The following is a 5,669-nucleotide window of genomic DNA, read 5'->3' as shown; positions in this document are numbered from 1 at the left end:
TTTCTTGATGTCCCTGTGATCCTTCTAGCTTTTAGAGAGCTGTACAGGGTCACAGGTAGGCTGAGCACAGACCACCTCTGGCTTCTTCTTCTGCCACCTCCACCTGTACTCAGGGGCCACAGCCTTTTGGTGCCCTATCACCAACAATCATTGTAGCACTCTACCAGGAACCTGTTTGGGCATAGGGACTGGGGAAGCAGCAGCTCTGAGTATTCTGCCACCAGCTGCCTGCACGGCCCTTCCCCCACCCTGGGACAGAATTCCCTGTAGTTATGATTGACAGGAAGGTTGACATGGTGACTTTGTGACCTGAACTCTGCTCAAGGCCCTTCATGTAGATAATACTAAGTGGCAGTCACTGGATCCTTGAACAGCATGTAAGATGAGACCTCTTTGTCCTTCAGCCCAGGTTCTCACAACTGGTCCTTAAGCCACCTAAAGAAACTTGGAAATTTAATTAACCAGGAAGGATAGCTAAAGATGTCACTGTGAGTGAGGAGTCAGGGATTGGGAGGCTAGTGTGGGCAAAGGAAGTGGAGGGGACATTTGTGTGAACTCTGAAATCAGCCGTGGGATGTCAGGATCTAGATGGGGATTAAGACTGTGTGCAGTTGCCTAAATTCTCTGAGAATAGGAACCATTCCCATTATGCCTGGTACCAAGCACCCAAACTTTATGACATAAAACAAGAGCCATTTTATTGTGCTCACAGGTTATGTGCAGAGAGGCAAGGATGGCAAAGTGGGGGGTCACTATGAGGTACATTGTGGGGAGACTTGAGCAACAGGGAAAGATGTGGGTGACTGGTGACTGAAGGTAACTGGTGGCTTCCACACTCTTTTCCCCACGTATGACACCTGGGCAGGATGGTTCCTTCTACTGATCATGGAGAACCTGCATGTGGCTTTTCCTCAGGACTCAACTTTCCTCTTGGCATGAGCTCCCAGGGTGAGTCCACCATTTTCATGGTGGCTCAGAGGTCTGAACTCAGAGCTCAGAGAGTATTTGCAGGGAGCAAGGCAGAAACTGTAGCGCCCTCTATGACATCACCTCAGAAGTCACATACTGCCACTTCCACTGTACTCTGGTCAGAGCAGTCACTGACCTGTCAAGGTTCAGATGGAGCCCCACAGACCCCTGCTTTCACAGGAGGTGTGTGGGTGGAAGGACACACTCAGGGCTTTGACCCCAAGGCATCGCAGCACTTGGACCCTGGAGTGAGGCACAGTGGGGGAAACGGGTGCAGTGATCACATTGAAAAGGAATTCCAAAACCGCAGATCGTGAAGGAAAACAATCTTAGACTATCTTGATCAATTTTATTTTTTTTTTAGTTTATATTCATAAAAATGATTTATGTTTAAAAACTCCTTCCTTAATACCTGAAAAAAGAGACTTCAATGTGTATAACATAAAATTAACAAGAGATAAAAGCATTGAGTTCTGAGATTTTTGGTTTATTCCTCTTGTGTTAACTTTAAAAGAACAAACTATCTTGAATAAATAATATTTTACAGTTGAAGAAATCTGATATATTCCCTCAACAGCATCTCAGGGTCCCCTTGTTTTCCACATGTAATGAGCCTTGATACTGTCATTGTTTCATAGATTATGCTTTTGATTAGACATCTCACTGTGGACTCAAGTTGCCTTTCCTACTTCCTGATGGTCTACTGCATGACACTTGGTCATTCATGTTTCCCCCTTTATTTCAAAGCCTATCCATGGCTTCATGTCCCTTTTCTGACTGGGGTGTTTATCCTTTTCATATTGGTCATTAACATATGCATTTTTGTTACTAATTATTCTTTATCAATTGTTGCAAATATTTTCTGCCAGTATGTGGCATATTTTTTTCACTTTATAATTTTGAAATAAAAAAAAGACTTTTAATACAGAAGGCCATTGTTGGAGTGAATGTCCCTCAAAGATTCAAGTGGTAAAAGATTGGCCTCTAAGACAGCACTATTGGGAGGTGATGAAACCTTCAGGAGGTTGGGTCTAGTAGGAGTCACTAGGTCACTGTGGACAGGCCTTTGAAGGGGATTGTGGGACCTCCATCTCTTTCTTACTTTTGCCGGCTTATGGTGTAAGCCAATGCATCAGATACTACCCTTAACAGATACCATTCATATCTTTGGGCCACCTGATCACAGACTGGAATTTCCAGAACAGTGAGCTCAAATGAACATTTTCTCCCTGTAGGGTATTTTGTTACAATATTGAGAAGGTAATAGCCAATAAAAAATTGCAGTAAATTGTTATTTTCCACGTTGACATCATCCCACCTACCCAAGGCATTTATGCTATGGACACCTTCAGATTATCCTAGGTCATGGAACTTGCCCCAATCTGGCAAAGTGTTGCCACACCACAACTGTGGGGTGGAAATGGGACTGGAAAGAGGCTGAGAAGTAGCAGAATCTCTTCAGTGAAGACCTGTACCCAGCTCCCCAGGCTACACCTTTCAGTCTGTGTAGGAGGATAGAGAACTTCTGCTGCCCTTGGGAGGCATGTAGGGGTCAGCCTGCACCAAAAAATGGTTGCCAATGGTGCTTAGGGGCACCATAGTACTTTGAGCCTAGGGTCAGAAGAAAAGATGTAAGGGTGGTCTTCAGGTTCCATAGCTGTGAACTGAATTTACATGCACCTAAGTGTACCACTGACATCTGGTTCTGACAATGATTCCAGGCTGCTGGGAGTGGCCAAGAGGGGTCACAAGAATTGTGTGTTGGGGCAAGCTAGATCAGCAGTCAAGGAAGCACTGCACCACATTGATAGGGAATTTTGGGTTCCCAGATCCTGGGGTCCCTCTCTCCCGGGATCTGCTCACCAGTCAATCCTGCTGCAAAGACTGCAGACCAATGGGCTGCTCAGAAACATCACCCTGGAGGTGGGAAGAGCCAGGAAGGAGGGTCCTGACCAACCTGAGAGAGTGCTCCTGGGCCAAGTGCAAATTGTGTGCTCAGAGTCTCCTTTCTGTTCTTGAAGATGTTGACTGAGCAGCCAAGAAAGTTGTGCCTTTGGGTGCTGCCTGTGAGAGCCAATAGGGGGGTGTGGGCAGAGGAATACATCTCATTTCTTTCCCCCTCTCTCTTTCTTTTTCTCCTGTCACTTATTTTCATTTCAACACATGGAAATTCTTCTTTGTTTTTTTTTTTTGTTGTTGTTGTTGTTTGTTTCTTTGTTTTTCCCTCCTAAGTTGCCTTTCTGGGCTACATTTCTTGCATCCAGCCATCCAGGCAGGCATCCCTCTACTCATGGTGCATGCTCCCCATTATCGGCCAGGACTTGTGTGGGTGCTAGGAAGAGAACACCACACCTGACCAAGATCCTTTTGTCAATAGATTATTTCCAAGATCCAGATGAAGCTAAATTATTTCTAAAGATCTGTCCAATGCCTCTCATGGGAAAAATGTATAAGTGATAAAATCTGAGTTATAAAAATGAAAAGAAAAATAAACCTGGTTTTGGAGACAAAATGTTGATAGAATTTTTTGTGTGTTTGTTTTAACTTTTTGCCTTCTAGGCTCTCTCAGGGCACCAATAAGCTGATCTTTGCAGGAACAGTTAGGAGACACTGGCACCCACTCCTGCCTTCTGGGACGGCTGTGCATTGCCATGTTATGGGGCACTGAGGGAACAGGGTTCACAGATGGGTTGTGGGAAGGCACTTGGAGTCCTGGGCTATGTACTTGAAGCTTTGGGGTATGAGTAGCAGGAGAATAATAGTAATTTTCTAAAATAAATGCCTGTCAGTGCCACCAATGTACAGACATTAAATGACATAATTTAATGTTGAATGAGACTTTCGATATTTCATAGCAATAAATGTGGCTTTTGAAATTAATATTTTGTATACATTCAGTAGGAGGATAAATGTGCAAATATTTCATATTAATATGAAAGGTTATCCAATCAAATCCTAAGTGAAAAGATTCCAGAAAAGCAAGTCTGATGAATTTTTGAGAAATAAGGAAGGAATGGATATGAGGCCACATTTTGTTCCTTGTTAAAACTTTAATCTTGTTAGACACAATTTCATTTTTGATGGTAATTTTGTGGTATATATTTTACAATATATATCTTTACATTTTAAAACAACACAAACATATATGTTAAGTTGTTTGCTTTTAAAGAGGTTCATTACCAGTTGAGGCTTAATATGTTTGTTTTTCAGAAATAATTTATCTCAATCTTGTAGTTTATTGTGATTTTAATGATAATTTACCTAATTTATCTTTTTATTTAATACAGATAGGCAATCAGTAAACTACACAGAAGGAGCAGAAATTAAATAGGATGGAGGTCCACAACATGTACAATCAGAAAAATGAGAAGTTATAGTCAGCTATGTATGATGTATCAAATGCATGAATGCATTCTAATCTCATATATAACCATTGATTCTTAATTTTACTTCTTGCACTTTAGGGGTCTTGATAAGGAAGTCAGATCCTAGACCAGCCGATATGGTGAAGATTTGGGCCTACTTTTTCTTCTATTAGGTGCAAGGTCTCTGTTCTAATGCCTAACTAGAACAGATCCATTTTGGGTTGATTTTTGTGCAGGGTAAGAGATAGAGGTTTAATTGGCACAAACACTATGAAAAGCAGTATGGAGACTTCTTGGAAAACTCGCAATGGAACCACCATTTTACCTAGCTACCCCACTCCTCGGTTTAGACCCCAAATACTTAAAATCAGCATACTACAGTGATGCAGCCATGTCAATGTTTATAGCAGCTCAATTCACAGTAGCTACACTAGGTGTCCTTCAGCAGATGAATAGATAAAAAAATGTGGTACATATATATTCAACTGAATATTACTCAGCTTTAAAGAAGAATGAAATTATGGCATTTGCTGGCAAATGGAGAGTGGGAGAATATCATGCTAAGTGATATAAGCCAATTTCAAAAAAAAAAAAAAACAAAGGCTGAATGTTTTCTCTAATATGTGGATGATAATTCACAATTCTGGGGGGAGGGTCACTAGGGAAGAATAGAGTTACCTTAGAATAGGTAGAGGGGAGTGAAGGGAGTGGAGGGTAAAGGATATGGGGATAGGAAGGATGATAGAATGGAAACAGACATCATTACTTTATGTATATATAGGACTGTATAACCAATGTGATTCTAGAACATGTACATTCAGAAAAATGAGAAATTATACTCATCTATGTATGATTTATCAAATGCATTCTAATCTCATATATAACTAATTAAAACAAATAATTTTTTTAAAAAAATAGAGTAGGTGACAACATTTACTTACAACATGTAACCACACCAAATTTTAAAAAAATAAGTAACTCTTCAGTGTCAATGCTTTGAAACTTCTTTTCTTTCATTAAGTAGTCTACATCTCTGGAAGAATGCTGTTGTCCTTTTATCCTTTGATGATGCTACCGCTGCCAAGGAAAAGAGTCTGACCAAGCAGTCTGAAGTATAAACCAGGGTCTTTTCCAGGTATTTAGCAAATAGAGTTGTGAGCATTGACTTTAGATCTACTTTTTCAGTCTCTAAGTGTGCTAGAAGCAAGAGCTGCTGGTTCTTGCTTCCGATCATGTCTAGAGAAGGTAGTTTGACTGGGATGAGAAGGAAGAAGCATGTTCTTTCTGAGAGGAAGTCTGGTTAGAGAAAAACCCTGCAGATGGCTAGGGTGGTGG

This window comes from Ictidomys tridecemlineatus, chromosome 1 (genome assembly GCF_052094955.1).
Source record: "Ictidomys tridecemlineatus isolate mIctTri1 chromosome 1, mIctTri1.hap1, whole genome shotgun sequence".
Lineage (NCBI taxonomy): Eukaryota > Metazoa > Chordata > Mammalia > Rodentia > Sciuridae > Ictidomys > Ictidomys tridecemlineatus.
This window is presented reverse-complemented; position numbering follows the sequence as displayed.